Here is a 25,909-nt window from a genome sequence, read left to right as displayed (position 1 = left end):
ACTGAAAGTTGCTGGGGACTTCTGGGATGGAGTATCTCCCCTAAGAAAGAAGAATGTGAGGAGAAAACACTTCTCTGCGCTCCAACCTTTCTGTCATGCACAAATATCCTTCAAGTTGCTGCATCCCTCTTAAATCTTGAGGAAACAGCGAAACAGACTCTGACCTTGCTCACTAACAATGCAGACCTACTGAACTAACCCAAATGTGACCTAGCACCACACTCTTTTAATGAGAGATAATGATGTGTTTCTGTTGTTTAAACCCTCTCATTGTTTACAGCTGAACAATACAGTCTTTGTTTCCTTGTCTTCGCCCAAGGCATGGAGAGACGTTTCCATATTGTGTTTGAACAGTTGAACAGGAAAATGGAGATGTTATTCAACATGGGTTCATTGTTATGAGTAACGTTCATCAAGTTTCAGAGAGGTTGAGTAACTCATCCAATGTCACACAGCCAAGAGTAGCAGAAAATAATTGGAACCCAGGTCTGTCTGCCTCAAAGACCAGTCTTTTCAGAACACTGCTGCTATACACATAGCTGTTAGCCACTCCAATAAGAAATGTTTAAGTGGGTGAAGTTCCTTTTCTATCTCTCCTTTCCATTTATATTCTGAGCTGAATGAATTCCACAACTCCCAAATTTTGACCTCCTCAAGCAAAGTCATGTTCTGAAACATCCCATCAGAATTTGTCAGTTCTGGGTTCCATTCCCTGAGAAAGCCAATATGTTTCATAAGGTTAAGGCCAGATAAGCAGTTAAGTGGATTTTTTCATGGGAGCTTCATTCAGGGAATGCCTTCAGTGGATGTGTTCAATGTCCTCGTGGGCCAGAAGGTGAGATGCTCCTTTCCTGTCGCTGGGTCACATGCCTTCCTCCTGCACGAAGGGCTGGTTCTGCCAAGACAAGTTAACCAGGGTATGGACCATGATTAGAATCCATTTATTCCTTAAGGAGGTACGTACCAAGCACCTCACTTACTATACCGGCAGTAGTCTAAGTGCTAGGGATATAACATTATAGAAAACAAACACATTTCTCCTTTTGCAAATTTTAAATTCGAGTTGAGGGGAGATCATTAAAAATTAAATATGTAGTATTTCAAGTGGTGGAAAATGCTATATGAGAATAGCAGGCTAATGAGAACAGATGGGTGAGGGTAGGTTGTCTCACTGAGGATGATCAGGAAAAGTGAAATGGGGGAAGGTGAGGAAACTAGAAGAAAGTAATTACACTCTGCTCACAAAGCAGGGCATCAAGGAATACTGCTAACACCTGGGTGAACAAGAAAGAAAACATTAACTACATGAAGTCCTCACTTCATAATGATAGGCTCTACAACCTTAAGCAAAATGACATATTAACAAACCGATTTTATCATAGGCTAATTGATATAAACAAGTTAAGTTCCTATGGCATCTCATCAACGTTATAATGAAACAACCTTGAACAAAATGACATCATTTGACAATCTGCTGTACTTACAGTCATAAAGATGATCAGTAGAAAAACTAAAAGTCCTGGAGGAGAAAGGGACATTGTAAATGAGCTAAATCTTCATTTTTCACTTCTAGGAGTCAATAGAAACTGCTTAATTGGGAAAATAGGTTTTATCTCACAGGCTAATTTTTACTGATGAGTGGTGGCTGCCTGGGGCTCTCCTGAGTAGAACTCTGCACACCAGACCCAGCTCTTTGAGAAAGTGTGCTATGATCAATTAATTAGTACCATCTGCCATGGGTGTAAAAAGGATCAATGAGAGTTTACAAAAGCCCAAAACTGTCGTCTTCACTTGGAGCAACACTGGGTCATTGGGATACGGGATGGCCAAGGACGAGGAGAAGCAATCGCAATAGTAAGAAGAGGTGGTATCAGGCAGTATTTAGGAAGAGCACGTGACAGTCGGGGGATTAGTGATACGACAGACACTTTTAGTTTGGATTGACAGCATTCTGAAATGTGCAGAGTAGATAAACTATGGAAAAGGCTGATAAAAAAAAGAGTTAACTATACATCTCTAACGTAAGAGCTGTGTATGTTGGGTTTCATATCCTGACTTTTCCAAGCCTTAGAGAAGAATTTAAGCATCAGAGTTTCTAAGACATGTGCCTTTCTTGGCTGGATTGTATCCAGTGACTAATTTAAAATCAGTGAAATGTATTTTGGGTATTGGAAACCTTCAATAAAGAAAACTTACCGTTGGTCCAATAAAGCCCTCCCTGCTGCACCAATTACCTAAACAGAGGAAGCCGAGATACCAGGGTCCCAGCTGCACCATCTCGCCAAATCCTGGGAACACAAACAAAGCTTGAAATCTTGTCTCTAATTAAATCATGTGGAGCCTGGTGACTTTGCTGGCCTCCTGCTCGGCAGAAAACCATGTGCAGCTCTGAGCAGCCTCCCTTGGTGGCTAATGTCTCTAATAAAGACACAACCCCCAGCCTGTGTCCATGCTCCCCAGGACTGGCACGGATTGAAGAGAACAAGAACACTTGTGGTTATCAGAGGGCACAGTTGGACAGCTGCCTGTTCACTAAACGAGGCAACAGTGAAGCTCTATATTTCTTTGGCACCCAAGTCCTCCTCCACCTTTGTGAGAAGCACCCAGGGGTGACCATTTCAGAGAGCTCTGCACCCGAGTTCTCATTCACACCCCGACTCTGATACCTTTTACTTGTTCAACCGGCATTCTGCCCAACCCTGTGCTGAACGATAGAGTGATTCCCACCAGAAGCCAGAGCACCTCGTGCTGCATTGTTAATTCTAATAGGCATGAATTGCTCCCAGTGTGGCCAGACAGGCTGCCTCTGTGCTGAGGGTCCCATTGCTCGTGTTGGATAATTAGAGGAGCCCTGCCCCAAACACCTCTTTTCCTTGGTCCAGGAGCCCTAAAATTAGACACTCACCCCTTTAATTCCTTATTAAATGCCCCTGTAGAAATGGCTCAGCACAGTTATCAGCCCTAACAGCTTAGCGAAACATGTTTCCACATGAGAGCCTACTAAGTGCCATGAGCTATTCTAGGTGCCTTACATGTATTCTATAATCCTCAAAAGAGACTTAAGATGAGAAGATAATCCTGGATTATCTAGGTGGGCCCAATGTAATCACAAGGGTTCTTGTAAGTGAAAGAGGGTCAGAGTTGACAGAGAAGATTTGATGATGAAAGCAGGGTCATAGAATCAGACAGAGATCTGAAGACACTATGCTGCTGGGTTTAAAAATGGGGGAAAGAGCCACTAGCCAAGGAATACAGGTGGCCCACAGAAGCTGGAAAAGGCAAGAAAACAGATTCTTCCCCAGAGCTTCCAAAAGAAACTAGCCTGCCAACAGCTTGACTTTAGCCCTATGAAATAGATGTGGGACTTCTGACCTGCAGAAAGGAAAGGTAATAAATATGTGTGGTTTGGAGCCACTACATTTCTGGTGCTTTGTTTCAGGAGCAAAAAGAAACGAACACATCTCCCCAGAACCAGCCCCCATGACCTGACTGCTGGGCTCCCCGCTGCCTTGACTTGCTACCCTGGCCACACAGAAATTAGAAGCCACTCTGAGTTCTCAAGCCGTGGTCCCCAGAGCAGAGAAGCCAGTCGGATGCTGATGTGCACAGCCTCCGCACAGCACAGATGTCCCACTCTGTGATCCAGCCATTATCCATCACGGGCCGAACCAACCGTGACAGCGCACTAGATAACTACCAGCTCTATTAACTGGGAAATGACTTCTCGGCAACCTAAAGGATTTCACAGTCATCATATTGCTAATCTGTTACTGGGAAGGCTTGACATTTTTTCTTAAGTTCTTCACTCGGTAGCCAATTAGGCAGAGGACATTGGAAGATAATAATATTTTCATTGAAGCTTCCATATCGGCTGGATTTGTTTCATGTATTAAACAATATAATGGGTGAGTTTCCCAATTCATCTCATGTTTTAAAAGATTATAATGAGCACATAATTCACCTAGGCCCACATGCCACCTCCTCAGGTGGAATCAAGTGGGCCCTCTGGATCCCCCTGCTATTGCTCAAACAGGAGTGACGAGGTAGGGTGTGTCTATATGTCGAAGTCTTACCCCCAGTACCTCAAAATGTGACTATATTTAGAGATAGGATCTTTACAGAGATAATTAAGTTAAAATGAGGTTATTGGGGTAGTCCTTTAATACAGTATGACTGGTGCGATAAGAAGAGGAGATTAGGACCCAGACACGCACACGGGGAAGATGATGTGAAGACCCAGGCAGAAGACAGCCATCCACAAGCCAAGGAGAGAGGCCACGGAAGAAAGGAAAACAGTTGAGATGGGGGGAATTGCAGAAAGTTGCAATCCATAAAAGCTACAGGAGCTGTCAAGAAGGAAGGGCACCCCCCACTGGATTTATGGCTTAAAAGTGGAAGAAACCAGCTTGAGCCAACATGGCAACTAATAATGGTAACCCTTAGCCTCATTATACCCTCATGATAATGCAGAAGCAGGCTCAAAGACACAGCCCGAAGCACCATGATCGGAACAGAAAGCACTCAGACAGACACCAAATGTCCACTGGAGCTCCTCCAAGAAATCCCCACCTCATTCTGGGGAAGATCCTGAATATTCCTCCCCCTCGATGAATACCCTACTCCTTGATTAAATGAACCTCAATAAAGGAAGCAAATTTCCCCAAAGGGGGGCTGCTGTGCCTGTGGAGCAGCCTATTCTCTGTCTCCCTGCTTCACTAATAAACTCGTTTTCACTTTCAACTGTATGCTGGATCGAGTTTGAATTCTTTCCTGCACAAAGCCAAAAACCCACAGTGTGTCATGGACTCTCGAGTCCCCAGACCCCCAGAACACCTGCATCACAGTGACATCTTTTTAAAAATTATTGAGTTGTTGTTCATCCTCACCCGAGGATGTTTTTGCATTGTTTTATTTTGTTTTGTTTGTTTTGTTTTGTTTTAGATACAATGGAAGGGACAGAGGGAGAGAGAGAGAGAGAAACATCGATTGAGAGAGATATCACTTGGTTGCATCCCACACAACCCCGTCCAGGGCCAGGGATCGAACCTGCAACCCAGGTATGTGCCCTTGATCAGGAATTGAACCCATGACCCTTCGGTGCAGGGGCCGATACTGTAACCACTGAGACAAACAGGCCAGGGCCACAGTGACATCTTGATGTTGGACTTCTTCCTTCTGCAACTGTGAAAAATTAATTTCTGTTGTTTAAGCTGCCCAGTCTGTGGTACCTTGTCAGGGCAGCCCCAGCAGACAAACACAGGAGGATTATCTTTATCAGCACCCTAGAAAGATTTCTCTACTTGGCAGATACCCAGAATTAATGCACTAAGATCTCGTTTCCAATACATTCAACTCTTTTATAAAAGTAGCAAATGAGTATCTTACGTTCTACTCATTGCACCAGCTAATTAGGTGAAAGGAACTAACATTTTTCAAGTCCTTGCTATACACCAGGCCTGTAAGAGGCTCTTTACATCTGTTATCTCACTTAATCCTCACAGGAGACATTGTTATTCCTTAAAAAAAAAAAAACACACAGATGAGGAAACTAAAGCTTGAAACAGTTAAATAACCTGCCTGAGGCCACACAGATGCTTTGTGAAATTAACATCAAAATTCAGTGCAACCTTCTCTACTGGGCTGCATGTTATCTTTGTACTGAGAGTGGTGTAGTCTCCCAAGGAGGTATGAAGAAGTCTCCCAAGGAGGTATTCTGGCTCCTCTGAGCTTTCTGGAGAGTAACTACAAGGGTAGTAAGAGGACGAGAAAAACAAAATATCCTTTTTCACGTACACATAGGAAATGGAAATCTGGCTGCCTGTGGGGGTGGGGGCGCACATCGCTCCCCCGCCCTCGGTAATGCCGCTGATGCTGGCGGCTTCGGGGTGCGATAAACAAGTTGTAATGTATTAGCGCGAACGGTTGCAGAGCGCTCCTATAGCTGGCAGAATTCCTGAGAAATGGTTTTTATGGCGCCGATCTCCTTGGAGACCTTAAATAACAGCCTAAAATGTATGGTACAGAAATCACAGGGCTTATTACTTTAGTTTCTGCCTGGTGTTCTGCAATTTATAGTTTTCCTGATAAATTGGGATCCATTCAGCTGGTACATATTATGTGGGATGGTGGAATTGTCTCTTCTGCATTGAAGGATTAGAAATGGGCAGATGCCTCGATTGGGTAGTGATGGCGCCAGCCCAAGCTGCGTGTGTCATACAGGGCCCTGGCTGTGCATTTGGGCTCATTTTAAAGAGAAATGAGCTTCCACAGTAGGACTACACCCCTTCCTCCAACTCCCGAAACCTTCTAATCCCAGAGAAGCCAGGCAAGGAGCTAGTAACCTCATACTTACCTCACAACCTGCCGAAAAGCAAACAAATTCAGCATAGCGCACGCCTGTGGGTGGGGTACAGGGGGTGGTAAAGGGGTCTCTACTAAAATAATCAAACTAAAATTACATTTCAGAATCTAGCAATAGAGGGATGGCCTTTTATTCAGAACCTAGAAGTACACTGTTCCCTATTTTCCACAGATGAACTTAAAATAGAGTGTGTTTTGAGTGGCTGTGGCCATGGCTGCTCTAGATAGACGTAAGCCGACGTTGCTGGAAGTCAGATTGCACAGGTCGTGAACAAGGAATCTATGGGAGAAAGCTGTGCATTCACGTTCTTGAGTTTCAGTTGATCAGTCTGTTGGCTTAAAAGATTATTTTTTAGAGAGGGAAGGGACATCAATTAATTTTTGTTACTTTTGTTGATGTCCCAGTTTGTTTGTTTGTTTGTTTGTTTGTTTGTTTGTTTGTGTTAATCAAGCTAGTATGCAGGAAGAGTAACTTTTTTCAGATGAAAATCTGGTATAGATTTTAGCATTGGGACGTTGAAGCCCTTTCAGATCCTGTCTGGCTGCTGATCTGCAAAGGATGAAGGATTTACACGAAGGATCTCCACTCTGAAGTAGCATTAAGTTCTAGTGGGTCAATAGTTCTTCAAAATGAATTCAAACAACAAAGCTCAATAATTCTATAGACACCGTTAGACTGTTTCTTTGGAGAAAAAAGAAAAGACATTATCTTGGGTATCAGAAAATGGAAAGATAATTAGAAGAAACAACACCCCCCCCCCTCCTTACAACATGAATTCTAGATCTTTCTTTGAGCTCAGAAGGCACCTAGTTTTCTGTAGTAAGAAATGTTTTCCAATGTGTGCATGCAATTTGCGGCTCCGTCCTGGGTGGCCAGCTTTCCCCCTAATGGGTCTGGTCCTAAGAAGTTAACAGCCCTTCAGGATGCATTGGGCCTCCTGGAAAGGAGAGGGGCAGAGGATTGAATGGATGTCAGTATTGAGACAGTTTCTGCATCCATGCCTCAGTAACACCCACTGCTGCTTCAGAACCATTCAGAGCCCGTTCTGTTAAAGGCTCATGCCTGCTCAGGTACAAGGTAATAAGCATCCTCACAGGGGTTTTATTAAGGATCAAACATGCCCAACCAGTGTTGCTCAGTGGTTGAACATCTACCCATGCACCAAGAGGTCACCGGTTCAATTCCTGGTCAGGGCACATGCCCAGGCTGTGGGCCAAATCCCCAGTGGGAGGTGTGCAGGAGGCGACCAGTTGATTTTCTTTCTCATCGATGTTTCTATCTCTCTCTCCCTCTCCCTAAAATCAATAAAGAAAAGAATTATTTTTTTAAAAATGATCAAGCTGACTACTTTGGAGAAGTGGAAAGAACCCAGATTGCTTATGGTTTTATAACCTATAGAGAGATTCTCAATAGCCTTGTCTCCTGGGGGGGAAAATGAATTCTGGAAATGACTCCTCTAAATGTAAAGGTCCCATGTGCAATGGCCAAATAGAGAGGGAGGGGGGAATGTTGACAGGATGGGGGCAGAAGGATGCAGTGATCAGCCCAAATGGGCTGTCCTAAGTACCCGCAGGGAGTATTCTCCTGGATCCTCTTATTCCCACAAAACCCCACAAGGTAAGAATTTCTACTATTGTTCCCATTGGAACCATAAGGAAACTAAGCAAAGTGACTCATTCCAAGATCCACAAGCACTAAGCATGGTTTGAAATCAGGACATCTGTCTCCACCATGTACATGGAAATTGTAGGGTATGATCTTTGGTAGAGAAAATGAGTTTGCAATGTTCAACCAACCTGAGGCCCAGCTTCAGGAGCGTAATTCATTCATCATTAGGGACTGCCTACAGATTAATGCAATATAGACACATTCAGATGTCACGACCTACCAATGTATCTACACACAAGAAAAGACCCACTGAAAGCTCAAGCATCTTAAAGCTGGAAGCTAGATTTACAATGGCCGTTTTAACTTTGCTGTGGGACCATCTAAAGTGGATCCACTTCTTTAAAAACATCCTTCTTTGTGACATTTTTAATAACCTTCCCACCCCTCCTTTGCCCCCACTCCCAGTTATCTCTCAGTGACTAATCCCTTCCTCCGGTCACTGGTTCCTCTCACCCTGAACACTTCCAATTACTGAGCTGTTAACTGGAATAAAACAGCTTCACAGACTCTGGAGCAAGCCCAGAGAAATGGCAATCACCGCTGCAAGCAAGAGATGGCCTCATCTTAGAAGAGAACAAATCAAAAACACGCAAGCCCCACACCCTGATTGCTTCTCAGAGGCAAGCCAGTCATCTGTTGGAGCAATCCTGTCCTCTTTGTTTCTTTCTTTTCTTTCTTTCTCTCTCTTTCTTTCTCTTTCTTTCTTCCTTCCTTTCTTCTTTCCTTTATTCCTTCTTTTCTTCTTTCCTTCTTTCCTACCTTCCTTCCTTCTTTCTTTCCATATTTCCTTCCTTCCTTCCTTCCTTCCTTCCTTCCTTCCTTCCTTCCTTCCTTCCTTCTTTCTTTCCATCATTCCTTCCTTTCTTTCTTTCTTTCAAGTAAAATTTCCAAGCATGCTCGTAGAAATAGATAAACACAGCCAGGAAAACCATTAAAATTAAAACCAACTTGAAGGGTTAGGGATCCTTCAAGCCCTCACAAGGATGTAAAGTAGCCAAGTCCAGAAGTAAGAGGCCTCCTATGACCAGTAGGCAAGAAGATGCTGTGTTCATTACCAGCCATGTCTGGTCTTCCAACCCAAAGCCATCCCATCAGTGGGAAATGAGGGAAAAGGTTCCGTGCCAAGGCCTCTGCGATAGATAACTTGCTCAGAGCCCAGGCTCTTCAATACTCGCCTTCCCAGTGAAAAATGAGTTTCTCTGAGGATGGGATTTGGGGAAGGAGTAGTTTGAAAGGCTAGTCATCTACTTCTCATACTGGAATAGAAGTCCAAAGTCTTACTCCTAAGAAGGACCCTCCAGCCACATACTCTTTCATCAGCTGTTCCCAATCTCTTGGGCTTTTCTAGGAGGGACAGTGTAGGCTGGTCCTCCCAGCCTCTGGAGATGACTCTGGTATGAATTCAGATCATATATACATTGCTTCAGCAAAGATCTTTATAGAGGACTCATGATGTACCAGAAAATGGTAGAGGAGATTAAAAACACCAAAAACCCAGTCCCCACCATGTCAAGGAGCCCACAGACAGGTTGGGGACAAGCATAAACAAGCAGGGGATTATACTAAGATACAGTGAGAGTTATGGCAGAGACGGGCGTGAATTTCATGGGCACACACATCAGACTAGAGCTAAAAGGAGGCACCTGGAGGTGAGGACTAAGTTGAGTCTTAAAAGACAAATAGGAGTTTGAAAAATAAAAGGGGGCCATGGACAGATGGCCCAATAATTATTATTAATTTAGAAACAACATAATTCTCTTTGGGAATAAATTGCCCCCCCCCCCAAAAAAAGCATATGTTGAAGCCCGGTACCTCAGAATGTGACTGTATTTGGATATAGGGCCTATAAAAAGTTAACTGAGGTAAAAGAAGGTCATATGAATGGGTCTTAACCCAATGTGGCTGGTATCCTTCAAAGAAGAGGAAACCAGAGCACAGGCAAGGCCATGTGGGGACACCAGAAGAAGACAGCCATCGAAAAAAGCATCGGAAGAAGGCAACCCTACCTACATCTTGGACGTCTAGTGTGCGAGAAAACAAAGTTCTGTTGCTCAAGCCACCCAGAATGTGTCCTTTGCTATAGCAGCCCTGGAAAATGCATACACACAGTTTCTCTAAGAGAGAAACTAATAAAAGAAAGTATATCAAGAAGGTGTTCTTCATAAGAGCGGCAGTCTTGCTTCTCTTTTATTCTAGCACTCGAGGATGGTGTATGGCAGGTGCCCCATAACTATCTGTTTCCTGAACATGCTAAGCACACCTGGGCTCAGGACATTTGCACTTGTTGCTCCCACCTTCTAACTAAATTTCTCACTCTTGCTCTTCCAATCACTTTCAATGACTTCTCCTTATTTAAACCATTCTCATTGCACCTACCATCTGACATAGCACATGGTTGTTTACTGTCTGTCCCCCGGCCCCCACAGTTTTATAGATGAGTTCTAAGAAACATGGAAGGGCTTCCCTTTGTCCATAAGGTCAAGTCCAAATCTTTATTACATCACACTACGTTCTTTATGATGAGGCTCCTGTCCTCTCCTCCAACCTCAGTCCCCCTACTTTCTGCCTTCTACTTTAGACTTTGATACATTGAGCAGCTCATAACTAATTCATTCACTCACCTAGCACTGAGTGGGACTATGCAGTAGTTCTCTGCATAGCGACCTTTGTGTGTGCTGTTTTTCTTTCACCAACCTCCCTCTGGCTTTGCCAAGTTAACACGGGCAGGATATCAGAGCTGAGATTCAGACATTGAGGAACAAGCCAGAAGGAAGATCAGAGAGGACCAGCATGGAGGCTGGTCTCTGGGTATCAGGGCAGCTTTAGGATCATGAAACCGAACCACAAAGAAGGCAAGGGGAGACCCAAGACAGCTACTTTATTTTTCATCATTACTTGATGTCCATTGTTTGCCTGCATTATCCTTCATCTTTGTCCCCGTCGATGTTTGAGGTGTAAATTTCTAAAATAAAGAAAGAAAGAAAGAAAAATAAGGGGTTGTGGTTTAACTCAGTCTATACATTTCACCCACAGTAGTGTGTTACATGGGAATTTTATGAAAACTTGATTGACATTAAATAACAACAAGAGCCCTGGCCAGTTCGGCTCAGTGGTTAAAATGTCGGCCTGTGGCCCGCAGGATCTCAGACTTTATTCCCAGTCAAGGGTTGCAGATTCAATCCCTGGCCCTGGTCAGGGTCACGAGGAAGGCAACCAATCAATGTGTGTCTCTCACATCTCTCTCTCTCTCTCTCTCTCTCTGCCCATCCCTCCATTCCACTCCATCTTTAAAAATTTGATTAAAAAATATCCTTAGGAGAGGATTAACAAAAAAAGACATAAAAGAAACAGAAACCTGGGTCAGCGAGGGTGTCATGACCACCGTGGCCTGAAAGCAGAGAGCGTGGGCAGACACGCGTGAGGCTCCTGAACCAGGGCGAGAGCACTCCAGGGCTTCCTCGACTGAGGACTCGGAGGCAGAGTTCCTTAACAACCACATCTCGACGTGCCCGTGTTTGCCGGGGGCTCAGCTTTGGTGGGCATCAAGAAACGAATCATGTTCCCTGGAATTTGCTTCTGTATTTGCATCATCAGTCTCTCATACCAAATATCTTAAGAGAGGTACTGGAATGTTCCAGTGTTCTCTCGGACCTGGTTTTGCAGATATGGGGAAATAAAAGTTATGCATCAGCTCGGAGTACTATTCGTGTTATTGGGAAAATTCTTCCTTTAGAACCCTGCTGCCAGCCTAATTTTGAGTTGATCCCACTCTTGAACTCTGTAGACGCGGGTGACTGTGGATCTGAAGTTCCATCTTCTGATATTTTGTGTGCGGCAAAGGATAAGAAGCCAGTTATCTCAGATTTCGAACTGGTATGTGGAACGATGAGGAAGAGGAGAAAAGTGAAGTTTCCTATCCTTTGCAATTTGTGTGGGATCCACTGTCGCCTGCTCTAAGACATAACAAGCCAATGAAAGAGTCTCGGCCTCTAAACGACACTGCAATACAGAAACAGCTGCCCTTGAAGATGAACTCAACGTCTTCCCTCTCAGATTGGTGCCATTGTGGAAATGCAGAAACTGAAAAACCGTACAAGTTCTGGCTCCTTTGACTCGACTGATGGGCCTGCTGGTTTGGAGCAAGTGCCATCATCAGGGGCTGCTTGACTGAGTGTCAAACCAGATCCATTGTCAAGTTCAGTGCTTCCCACTCCTCCTCTCCTCCCTTCCCCCTCAATTTTCTTCTCTACAACCTCCACGTTTTCTTGTGCAGCCAGGATATAATAATACTTGTGACTCAGACAATTCAACAACTGAAATAAAAACACAACGGCACCAGGTGCTAGTAAGACCAGGTATAGTCATCATTCAAAACAATCAGAAAAACAAAGATGTTCCAAACAAGCTGAATGGATATGAATAAGATTAAACTTCGTGCCATGAACAGTTGGAACAGTCACCTAGAGGCAGACTCGTCCATGAGAGGAAATGACAATTCACGGTGAGATCCAGTGTCTTTAATATCCCAGGCACTTAAGCACAAATTTGCATTCCAAGAAGATGATTCCTTTGGAAAAGAAAATAGGACTTGGGAGTCTTCTCCATTTTCTAGTCCAGAAATTTCAAGGATGAGCTCTAATACTTGTAGACATCACATTCACAGTCAGAAGGACAGTGACTTAAAGGAAGAACTGACAAACACAGAAGGTGTCGTGACCACGGTGTGAGTGGCGCAAGCTGGGTCCGCACTTACGAGGGAGATTGCAGAGTTATGTCAGCATGTCTTTCACTACATGTTCATCTCCTGTTCATGAAATTAAAGGAAGTCTGTGCACCAGCATATATTAGTGCAGAAATCTGAAAAGCCGTGACTCTTACAAATACCCATCTCTGGTTCTGGAATACTGAGCAATTAACTGGTTACTGTTGATGGTTGGCCTCAGTGGAACAGCTCACCCATCAGTATGTTTCATCCACGTGGTGCCCAAACTTGTCATGTTATGTTTGCTAGTGTGGTTGTCAAATGACCCAGCCATTCTAGAGGGTTGGGGGAAAATGAGAAGAAAGAAAAGAATTTCTTCCTTATGTACCTTTCCCAATAACTTGCTAGTAAATGAATTCACACATCCAAGTCACCCACACATACTGTTTCAGAGACATTTTAACCAAACCTCCCAGCATACCTTACATTTCATTACATTATCATTATTTTTTTAATCCTCACCTGAGGATATTTTCCCATTTATCTTCGGTCAGAGTGGGAGGGAGAGATAAAGAGAAAGAAACATTGCTGTGAGAGAGACACATCGACTGGTTCCCTCCCACACAACCCTGACCAGGGCCAGGGACCAAACCGCAACCGAGGTACATGCCCTTGACTGAAATTGAACCCACGACTCTTGGGTCCTTGGGCCCATGCGCTATCCACTGAGCCAAACCCGCCAGGGTCATTTCATTACATTATATGCAGCCAAACAAATAGTGACACTTACTTAAATTTTGATGATGGCCTGAAGGTAAAGAGCCCAAACACCACATTCCATCCCTGCTTGTCCATTTATTAAGTTGTGTGACTTTGAGCATGTTACTCAGTTTGAGCCTCAGTTTCCTCATCTGTAAAGTCATAAAATATGGATAATATTAGTACCTACTTGATTATTATAATCTATGTTCTAAGTTTACTTTGAGAACTAAGTGAATAGCCATAAAGCTATTAGGGCAGTAGATTCCACTAATGCAGTAGCATACATTAGGCATATAGTGAGAGCTTAGTAGATATTAGTTATCATCATCATTGTTATTAACTTTAATATTATGAGATTATTAGGGATCATATAAAAACTATCCAATCACTGCACTCTGAAAACTGTTTTTAACTTTTCATCGCTTATTCTATGATCTCACTTAAGTCTATGATCAGCCTTCATTTTTAGGATATTCTTGCGTACCTGTATATATATTATTTATCTATGGCTTTTAGTAAGGCTGACAAATTGCAGTGACCACATGTCCCAGTTGTTCTTGGATAACCCAATTTTACTCTTTTTTTTTTTTTTTTTTTTTCATAAAAGGCCTTGATTTGCTAGATCATAGCTAAATGGGATTTAATTTTTGTATTACTGCAAGATTTCCAAATACATAATTTTAAAAATCAAGCAGAAATCTTTTGGTACTGACTTTTCATTCTGAAAATGGTTATCACAACCATGTGTAATTTAAAAAGAATAGGTTCTAATGATTCCCATGTTGGTAACAACACATCTAAGAATTTCAACGACGAAAAAAACGGTGGTGAAGGCTTTTGACCTAGAGATTCACTTCGTCGCTAAGGAAGCTGGTTTGCAACTGGCCAACAGAGTGCTTTGCGCAAGGTGTAAGCAATTAGAGGACCACCTTTCTGATTCCCACTAATGACCACAAGGCCCAACGAACACATGATCTGCTGACTTGTGCTTATTAGTGAGAATATGAAAAGATGCGATGAAAACAAACTGGCTATGTTATACATTAAAAATGTGAGAAATACATTTCAGTATTATTTGTACTTAGTTATTTTCCAATTTAGGATGTTTCATGCCCAAGACATTCAAGAATCCAAAGCTTCTTTAAAACAAAGTAAATTTTGTCATCCTTGCTATTCATTAGAGTGTGGTGCGGAGAGGTTCACAGAAAAAGATTAAATTGGCTGCATTGCAACAGGATAATACTGGAAGAAACTACTGTTTAGGTTTTGAGTGAGAACACCTGAGTGCTCCATTCCTGATTCTGTCATGGAGCCACTATATGGTTTTAGGCAAATCATACACTTGTCTTTGCAAATGGACTGCAAGACCACCGAGCTTCTGTAGTGCCTACCAGTCTATGAGTTATAAGACGGCTTCATTTTGTTTAAAAAAAAAAAAATGTCCTGGTACTGGGTGCTGAAATTGCTTAGCTACTTTATCTTTATTTAAATTGCACCCCACTCCCAAAAGCTTCTCTCTGGATTTAGGCAGAAAAACTATAGCCTGTCAACCCGTAGAGATCCCCATTGTTCGCCCACAGGCATGAAGTCCCCTACACTAGAGCCATGCCTTTGCAATCCATCCCATTTAAGTAATGCATAAAGGTCTCCAACATGAAATTTTCACTGGGCTCTACACCAATGGTCTTGCCCTCAAAAACCGAAAGTCTTCTGGAGAAGAAAGATACATGCATAGGTTCATAAATACTTCTGCCTCAAGACTATGGTAAGTTCTACTGGAGAGATACAGGGTAATCTGAAAGTCTGAAAAAGACAATAATTCTAGGGGACTCTGAGGATATTCCATAGAGGAGTTGAAATTTGGGGTAGGTTTCAAAACTAGGAGGGAGCTAGACGAGCTGAAATACATTGGCAGGGCATTCCAGAAGGAAAGGTTGCTATTATAAATGAATAGATTCTGAGGAAGGAGGTGGAATGAGTCCAATAATGTCCCCAACCCCAAAGATATGCCCAAGTTCTAACCTCTGGCACCTGTGAAAAATGACTTTCAGAAACAGGATCTTTGCAGATGTGATTAAGGTAAAAATCTCAAAATGATTAGAGTGGGCCCCAAATCCAGTGATAGTTATCCTTATGAGACAGAACGGGAGAAGACACAGAAGGACCAAGGGGAAAGGCCATGTGATGATGGAGGCAGGGGTGAGAGTGATGCAGCCACAGCTGAGGAATGCCAGGAGCCATCAGAAGCTGGAAGAGGCAATAACTCATCCATAGAGCGTCAGAGGGAGGGTAGCTCTGCCAACAGCTTGATTCAGGACTGGGAATAAATTTCTGTCGGTTTTTTACCCCCTGGTTTGTGGTACTGTTATGGAGACCCCAGGGAACTAATACAGGAGGTGTTTTCAGGATTAGACTTCAAAGAAAGGCACAAATAACAGCAAGAAAACGCCCTGGCCGGTTTGGCTCAGCGGTTAGAGCGTCGGCCTGCGGTCCGGAGAGACCCGGGTTTGGTTCCCGCTAAGGGCATGTACCTTGGTTGCAGTTTGTCCCTGGCCCTGGTTGGGTCTTGTGGGTGGCAGCCACTCGATGTGTCCCTTTCACGTCGATGTTTCTCTCTCTCTCTCTCTCCCTCTCACTCTATCTGAACAAAATATCAAAAAATGTCCTCGGGTGAGGATAAAAAAAAAAAAAAAAACAGCAAGAATGGAGAGACAAAAGCATTTGAGACAGTGGGAGTACCAAGACTAGGCAGTTAAGGTTACAGGTAAAACAGGCTTGCGGGGACAGAGACCAGAGACGGGAAAGTATTGCACAAGCCTCACAGAAAAGGAACACTAGATTAGATGGAAGCAGTGGCAACAGGGTTGTGATTTAGCAGGTGTAAGGCTGAGGATTTTGTGATCAGCTGGATGGGTCAGGGAGAAGGAAAGAGAAGTCTAAGCGACTCTTGTGGCAGCTTTAAGGGTTCAAACAAAAGAAAAGAGGCCCGGGTGGAGGAGCGGGATTTCATCAGAGAAGGAGAAAGAAAACTAGTGGAGTCCCAGAGGAGGTTGGAGATTAGGGGAGGGGCACTGTCTCACTGTAGGAACAGGTCAACAGGCTTAACAGAGTTTGGTGATTGGGTGCCTGCCAGTGATTTTCAAGAGCCAAGTAGCTGTGATATAACAGGAAGACAATACACATTGAAAGAGAGTAAGACAGGAAAAGGGCACATGAAGTGTCACATCCTCCCTTAAGATGATTTTGATAGAAGAATGTAACTTGCAGTACAGCAGCGTGAAGAGCCGGTCCTTTGACTTTGATCAGGCTTCAGCATGTTAGCACTCTACCCCCAAAGAGCTCCTGCTAAGGTGCAAATGGTATGGGAAACAGTAATTCATAGCAGATAGATGTTTGCCAGATAAGCTAATTGTCACTCAAAAAGAGCTATCATTCAGGAAGGCTGCCTGGGGGAATATAGCATGAATCTGTGTTTACTAGGAAGGAGATGAAGCAAGGAGAGCTTATGTTTTAATAGAGCGTAGAGCCGATGGTCCTGGAGAGCGGAGCTGGGGGGCCGGGGTAACGTGAAGCCACGGGAAAGCTGGAGGAAGGAATGGGGATGCGGTCGGGCAAACCAATGTGCCAAATGACAACTTTGCCTACTTTGCCATTCTGTCTAGGGACAGCTTTCGCCTTGCGGGTCCTCCAGGCACTTCGTGATTTGTTCTGGTAATTATCCAGCAAGTATCCTCCAAAGAGAATTCAAGGAATGGGTAATAATCTGCAAGTACACACTGCCTCTGATTTCTAGGCCTTTTCATACACTCAAGAGTATTTTTCAAGAGCGTTCAAAACAGTGCAAGACAATTGCTGCCAGTCCGAGAAGATTTTGTGCAAAGATCCTCACAGAGCATCAGAAACGGAGAATGTTTAAGTGGGAGAGACCAGACAGAGGTCATCCAACCTGCTCTCGGCAGCAACGCAGGTCATTATCCGATATGTATCCTGTACAACAAACCCTCAGCGTCTCATTTCCTCCTGTTTGTTCACCATCTTACATAGTGGGGCCCATAATTCAGTCTTTCTGATAGTAGAGAATACCCAGAAATATAATGATACTTGTAAAGAAATATAAATGTGGTTAGAAAATCAGACTGTCTAAAAGGCCATCTGAGAGATCCCTCAGCCTCCCCTCGTCCATCCCAGGGACTCTGCCTCTGCCCTCAAATATTGGTAAAAGTTTATTGTAGTGTTAAAATGTTTTCTTCAAAATTCCACTGACATACTTAATAGCTGAGGATTATATAGAAGAAGGAGGTATGGAAAAATAGACGATATCTATTTTGTAAAAGATTAGAGCATTGGTAATGATGGTTCACTTGGTTATAGTAAGCTCTGAATGGAGACCATCATCTGAATGACCACATACAAACTCCGGGTTTTATGTATGAGGTACCTCAACCCCGCTGAAGACTTCTATGAAGAAGCCATTCGGCAGCGTAGTATTCCATTGTGGGACCTGGAGTTTATTATACTAAGTGAAATAAGCCAGTCAGAGAAAGACAAGTACTATATGATCTCTCTTATATGTGGAATCTAATGAACAAAATAAACTGATGAGCAAAATAGAATCAGAAGAATAGTTACATGGAACAGACTGACAGCTGTCAGAGGGGAGAGGTGTTGGGGGACTGGATGAAAGAAGGTAAAGGAATGAACTGAAAAAACATATATACATCACACATAGACACAGACAACAGTGTGGTGACAGCCAGATAAAGGAGAGTTGGGGACTAGTGAAGAGGGGCAAAGTGGGGGGAATGGGGACGGAAAGAGATGATGCGGTGTGCAGATGATGGTTTATTGAGTTGTACACTTGAAACTTGTATGGTTTTGGGAACCAATGACACCCCAATAAATTCAATTAGAAAAAAAAGCCGTTGGGGTTGGCAGTAAAAAATCCTATGACAATAAGACTAAGACCTGAACAAAGAAGGGAGACAAATGTTTACACAAACTTCAGAAGTCAGAAACAGCCATTCATTCAAAAACTATTTACAAGCTTTCTGCCATGAGCCAGACACTGGGCGAGAAAGACAAGGAACTCATTATGGGTTAGGAAGGAGCCAGATTTCAGCCCTTATTATGGTATGAGCCATTCTTAATCTGACATTGCATGGTGCTCCTCAAATGTGGAAAGAATTTTCCTCAAGCTTTGAAAGTGGTGAAACACAAGGGCAATGGCAGAAGCTACGGGGCAGGTGGTGGCAGCAGCCCACATCTGGCTGGAGACTAGGAAGACTCCAGCATCCCTTAGAAGCATTGGAAGTGCAAGAAGTAGACAGTGATTCCTTTTCAAAACAAGAACTCTGATCATCCCATTGTCCCCAGCCTGGGTCCTACACAGATCTTCTGATGGATGGCTTTTTCTTTCCAGAACCTCATCTCCCTTTTTTTTACTAAAAGAACCCCCATTTCTTCTAGAAAAGCCATTCTATGTGATTTAGATGAGGCTCTTTCTTAGGTCTGACCTTGCAGAATGCCTAGCTCCCTGGTTTCTGTGACCAGGCTAATCAAAGTCCTAGACTTTACTGTGAGCGCTCATTCTACTAGGCTAGAGAACAAGCCTGCCCAAGAGTCGGACGGCGATGTGGAGTCAGGGCTGGAACACTCGGACTCAGCCTTCCCTGAAGGCAGATTCTGCCCCTGTGCTGATTACTTGCGAGTTGCCTGCTTTGAATTAGGTTTCTATACTCACAACTGCATAAATACTATTTAATACAAAAGAAAGCATGCTCCAGGTGCACTCCTAAACCAGGCTTGATGAAAAATAATTAAGAAGTGGGAAGGAGCTGAAGTCATAAGGTCTCGTTTCCTAGCCAGGAATACAGTGAGCCTTTGAAAGAAGCTGTTTCATACACAGCCTCAAACTGCTCCCTACTGACAACCCTGCTCAGTTTCAAGCTCTTCTATTATTGTTATGATTTTAATGACATTTATTAGGATTTTCCATTATAAAAGGTATATATTTTATCATAGAAAGTATTGAAATATATATATGTATTCACACCACCCAGAGGGAAATAGCATTGAACACTTGAACATGCTTCCAACCTTTTTAATGCACATATATCTTTTTAAGTTATTCTCCCCTTTTAAACTTATATACAACATGAACATTTTGCCAGATAAGTTAATAGTTTTATGCAGTATCATGTTAATGAAGCATAGCATTCTATCCAACAGATGTGACACAATTTATTTAACCAGTACCCTACTGCCAACATTTTAGGTGGTTTCCAGTATTGTGCTGGGATACATAACATTGGAAAACATTAGAAACTTTTACAGAGATTAATTCTTAAGATAGATATTCCTAGAACACAGTTGCTTATTAAAGGGTATGAACTTTACAAGGTTTTTACACATTTTTTCAAAGACACCCAAAGATCTCTCTTGGCCCTTTAGGTGCCACGGGAAAGAAGACTCACTATCACGCTGATTCCTGACATGGCAGTTTTGAGGTATATATTAGTTTCCTGCGACTGTCGTAACACACCGCCGCACCCTTCCTGGTTTACAGCACCCACTCTCTGTCTCATTGTTCTCGAGGTAAGAAGTCCAGTGTTCTTGGATGGGTCTCATGAGGCTACAGTTAGGTGTTGGTTGCCTGGTTCTTATCTGGAAGTTCTGCGGGAAATTCTGGGCTCCTTCCAGGCTCCTCCAGTTGTTAGCAGGATTCCTTTCCTTCTCCCAGTTTCCACGTGGCTCCCCCACCCTCAAGCCAGTAACCGCAGTGATGTCCTTCTTGTGTTCAGAATGTCTATCATTTTTTTTTTTTTTTTATCCTCACCCGAGGATATTTTTCCATTTTTTGTACAGATAGAGTGGGAGGGAGAGAGAGGAAGGGAGAGAGAGAGAGAAACATCGACGTGAAGGGACACATCGAGTGGCTGCCACCCACACGACCAACCAGGGCCGGGGACAAACTGCAACCGAAGTATGTGCCCTTAGCGGGAACCGAACCCGGGTCTCTCCAGACCGCAGGCCGACGCTCTAACCGCTGAGCCAAACTGGCCAGGGCATGAATGTCTATCATTTTCCTTCTGCTCTCCTGCCAAGAAAGTTCTCTGCTTTTAAGGGCTCGTGTGACTAGATTGGGCCCACCCAGTAATCCAGATTAGCAACCCTATTTTAAGGTCCATAATCTTAATTATATATGCAAAGTCCCTTGAGACGTGTAATGTGATGTATTGACAGTTTCCAGGGATTAGAGCACGGGCACTGTTGGGGTGGCCATCCAGCCTACCACAGGGCAGAGCCAGAAAACTGCACTCAATAACTCTGCCACCTGGAGTCATCTGACTAGCCATCCTTCCTCCCACGGCAAGTTTGGGGGACTAGGTCAGTCCTCTCAAGCATGGTATGGCAAATTGTTCTCTTCACACCTACTGTAAGCACCCCAGCAAATTTCCAACTGGTCAAAAGGGTTATCTTGCAAAACTTTCCAATCTCCCTCGTTGCTAGGAAACCATGGTGCTCATTCCCTCCGGGGCAGGCTTCCCTTCAGGTTTATATACAGTGCTGTACCACTGTAATAAACTGCACTTTGTCATGTGCTCAGGCTGTTGCCAGTCAAAAAAGAATATAAAAATTCAAGTGTTTTTACATTTAAATATAAGCCCATGAATGGTAACTCTGCTCCAAACACGTGTATAGGTGTCTATGTGTATATAAATGTTATCGTGACCTATTAAGTTGGTTCCCCACCCCCCAACCCCCCTTGAATCTAACTCATTTATTCCTTATTAGTTTTCTGCAAAGGTTTGCTTCTCTATGGCTAATTTCGAAGGAACTAGTGTGAGTTTTCAGCAAAAGCAGTTTCCATGGTTACACTGAAGTCTTACTAAAAATAGTGCATGATGTAACCAGCCAAACTTTAACTACTAAAGTAACTAGACAAAATAGATCTGCATTTCTGTAGGAAGTTTGTTCTGTCGTTCAAGCTGTGTCTATGACACATGAAGAGAATAGTCTGAATTATTTTTAATGCCCGAGATTCCAGCTCCTCAAACACATTTGTGGGCAGCTCCCAAGCTGTTCGGGCTCTGGAATTATTTCTAACATTGTATGAAGGAGAAAGGCAGAGAGACAGGAGAATGGGGGTAGGAGGGGAGAAGGGAACAGAAGGAGATAAGTACGTGCATGCTTCATTTCTCCCCATGAGGTAACATCTCCTTTTTCTCACACAGTCCCTTTAAACTCACCACCATGTTGCATAATAGAAGGAAAAGGTGTTAACTGTCATTTGATTAGTCTACACACCCTCTAAATTCTACAGCTAGCTATGTACTCGTTCTTTTTCACTTTTGTCTTGCGAGCTTCCTCTTGAGTGATTGACTCAAGGTTCTTTCTTTTGGGTGACTGGCAAGGTTCAGCACCAGAAGGAACGACAAGAGGGGGACCCATTTATTTTATTATTTCTCTTCCATTATTTCTGCTCACTCTCTTTTGTACAACACTAGGAGAGCGCAGACACTCGAGATTAAAACATCTTCCCTCTCGAGTTTGGTGTTCTTTGTCCTCATTGCTTTTGAACTGTCACTCGGCACAGCTGGGCCTCTACTTCCAATATCCTTGTTCCCCACACTTTCTATAATTAGAAGAGAGGATCAAGAATGGCAGTGCCATCTAATTCCAAGGCCATTTCCCCTGCCCCCCCCCCCCCCCAAAAATCACTGAAGCCAGAAGTCAACGAGGTGGCTGAATCTTTCCCTTCTTGAGTGCCATACTGAGCATCACCTGTCTGACCGCAGTGCCAACTCTGTCCTGAGGTGCCTGTTGTTTTTTCTGCCACAGTGGGTTCCTTGGAAGCTGTTCTCTCTCTCTTCCCCCTACAGTTGTTCAAGGGGACACTCTCCAAGCAAAATTCAATATCAAAAGCAAGTTCTTTTTTTTTTTATCCTCACCCGAGGATATTTTTCCATTTTTTGTACAGATAGAGTGGGAGGGAGGGAGAGGAAGGGAGAGAGAGAGAGAAACATCGAGGTGAAGGGACACATCGAGTGGCTGCCACCTGCACGACCAACCAGGGCCATGGACAAACTGCAACCGAAGTACGTGCCCTTAGCGGGAACCGAACCCGGGTCTCTCCGGACCGCAGGCCGACGCTCTAACCGCTGAGCCAAACTGGCCAGGGCAAAAGCAAGTTCTTTTTACTTGGTCTCCATCTAGAAAAGCCTAGAAATATTCCTGGTTTTCCTTTTGGAGCCAAATTAGCAAAGCCTGTTTCTTGTTCGTTAGGGGACTCAACAGGTCCCTCTCAAAAGAATGTCAGCATTTTATTGAGTTCTTAACCCTGGAGAGAGAAGGTTGAAAATTATTTTTAGACGGCCACGGCCATTGCATATATTGGAAATTTCTTAAATGTATTTTTTTTATCGGGGACATTGTTAACAACTGTAGGGCCGGCGCAATTCAAACGTCTACAGATTATGCTCAACTGAACTAGCATGACAGCGTTCCTTTAAAAACATTGTCTTCTTAAGTAACTGGCTTTAGAAGGGTACCTGGAGCTCACATTTTTAAATGGCTTTTATGGCACACCTTTAAGATTTATTTATTTCTCATTAGCTTCTATAGAACACTAACTCCTGAATATGTCTCAGAGATGGTACCAGACCTGGCCCAGGAACTCTCAAAGTATTATGTATAGACAGTATAATTCAAAGTACACGACGGAAGAAGTAGATGCAGGGAGTTGAATGTACTGAATTTCCTACAGTTTTATTTATTTACTTAATCTGGAATGGAGACAGTCAGTGAGGGGTTTTCATCTGAAGGCCTAATTAAAGAAATCCATTTTAAAGAGAGATGGAGGCGAGGGGAGAAAAGATAAATGAGGACTGAAGGCAAATGTTACAGTGATAGTAGTCCAGGTGTTCCGTACGGGGGGATCGGAAGATGGAAAGGGCTTCTTCCCGCAGGAGATAATTGTATTGAGAGCAGGTGTTCAGTAGGGAAGTCCCAAAACAGGCATTGTGCCAGAGATCTTTACCGAATTACTGAGTCCCTCCAGACACACTAAATCCTCCTCCACACTGCTCCCTGCACGGCAGTGCTATCCCTTGGTGGTACAGCCCCCATCCCTGGGCCCCTGCACCCTCTGGTTTCCAGCGGGGCAAGTCAGTGGGGAGTCCTCACAGGACACGTGGGGAATGGGGGGATATTCATTTCCCTGGTTCCTTGACTGTTTTTCATGGGCTGAAACCAATCACTGATCTTTCCTTAATCTCTTCAAACCTGGCGGTCTCAACAGGGTCACTACTAATAGCACCAGGTGACTGCACTACTTCTCGCAGTTTCCACACCGTACCCAACCCTTTGTTTCATCTGATCTAATTTGTGTTACCTATTTCCGGTTGGTACTCTGATACCAGAATCCTTAGCAAATGAACCCTTGTTTTAATCTGTTCAGGATGCTGTAACAATCCATGGACTGGGTGGCTTATAGACAATGGATGCTTATTTCTAGCAGCTCTGGAGGCCAAGAAGTCCAACATCAAGGCACTGGCAGATTCGGTGTCTGAGGGTGAGAGGCCCACTTCCTGCTTCCCAGAGGATATCTTTCCCCTGAGTCCTCGCAGAGCAGAAATGACAAGAGATTTCTCTGTTTTTAGTGGTTGTTTGTGTTTATTCTGTTTGTTTGTTTGTTTTTCAGCTTCAATGAAGTATCACTGACAAATACAATTCTAAGATATTTAAAGTATACAGCATGATATTTGATATGAGCATATTGTGAAAGAAGGCCCCTCATGAAGTTAATTAACACGTCCATCCCTCACATATTTACCTTTTTGTTTTGTTTTTCTGGTGAGAACATTTAAGTTCTAGTCTCAGGGCGAATTTCAATTAAACAATACAGTGTTATCAACTATAGTCACCATGTTATAGTTTAGATCCTCAGACTTTATCTATCCTATAACTGAAAGTTGGTACCCTTTTATTAACCTCTCCCAATTTCCCTACCACCACACCCCAGCACCTATTTCTATTTGTTTAATGATTCCAAATATAAGTTATCCATGAAATATTTGTCTTTCTCTGCCTAGCTTATTTCACAGTACAAGGCCCTTCAGTTCAATCCATGCTGTTGCAAGTGGCAGGATTTCCTTATTTTTTAATGCTGAGTAATATTCCATCAAATATATATACTACATTTTCTTGATCCATTCATCCATTGACAGACACTTAAATTGTTTCCATATCTTGGCTATTATGAATAATGCTGCAGTGAACAAGGGTATACAGCTCTCTTTGAGATAATGGTTTTGTTTCCTTTGGATATGTATCCAGAAGTGGGATGGCTGGATCATGTGGTAGTTCTATTTTTAATTTCTTGGGGAAACTTTATTCTGTTTTCCATAGTAGCTGTACCAGTTTGCATTCCCATTAACAGTGTATACGACTTCCCTTTTCTTCACATCCTCACCAACACTGTTGTCTCTTGGTTTTTTGCTGATAGCCATGAAGTCTCTTTCATGAGGACACTAATCACATTCACGAGGGCTCTGCCTTCATTACTTCCCAAAGGCCCCACATCCCAATACTATCACATTGGGGATTAGGTTTCAACACATGAATTTGGGGGATACAAACAGTCTATGGCATCCCTTGACCCTTAAAAATCTCATTCCTTGAGGGTGTTCCCTATGAGTTGAATATTTTTTTTAAAAACTTCAGAATAAGGAGTCATATGAAAGACCCACAGTGATCTCAAGAGGGGGACATTAAATATATAACTAATAGCACCTAGAAATAAGGAGAGGGGTTGAGCACAGGGTAGAAGTAAGTAAGATTTATTGGAACTAGATGTAAAATACAAAAATTAGTTAAAACACAAGGAAAGGAGAGTGAGGTCATCTGGAAGTCTAAAAAAAAATACTATTTCATAAGTGATTGTATTATCAGTATTAAGCCCAATTAGTCCAAATTATTGTTTGTCATTTTTAGAGACATATTCCCAACATGTTATTCCTTAAAAGGAAGTCAAATACTTCAGGACACTCTGGTGCAGTGTTATTTAACCTGATGCTGATGATAATAAACCACAATTCCAGCTGCTAGCCATTGAGTTCTTATTCTGCTCAAGATGTTTGCCTAAGCTCTTTACAGTCTTTAGAAACGGGCACCATTGTTGTCCCCATTGTCGGGAAAGTGGAGATGAGAAAAGCCGCAGGCTATGTCATGGAAGAGAAGAGTTAGAATTCCTGCCTAATTCATCCAAATATCTCTCAATTCTGTCACCCTGCCCCCAAAACCTGTTCCTTCCTAATATTTCCCATCTCTAAGTTGGACCGTAGGAGCATTCAACCTGTTGCTCAAGCCAAAAACATATGACACGTTCTTGCTCCCTTTCTTTCTTCTGTGCCCCA

General features: G+C 43.2%; 1 pseudogene; it reads left to right on the top strand.

The window, feature by feature from the left end:
* The first annotated feature begins 793 nt into the window (after nt 1–793).
* Nucleotides 794–12,756, top strand: LOC118623310 (annotated as a pseudogene).
* Nucleotides 12,757–25,909: the final 13,153 nt, after the last annotated feature.

Source organism: Molossus molossus, unplaced genomic scaffold (genome assembly GCF_014108415.1).
Source record: "Molossus molossus isolate mMolMol1 unplaced genomic scaffold, mMolMol1.p scaffold_m16_p_10, whole genome shotgun sequence".
In the NCBI taxonomy this organism is placed as follows: domain Eukaryota; kingdom Metazoa; phylum Chordata; class Mammalia; order Chiroptera; family Molossidae; genus Molossus; species Molossus molossus.
This window is presented reverse-complemented; position numbering and strand designations above follow the sequence as displayed.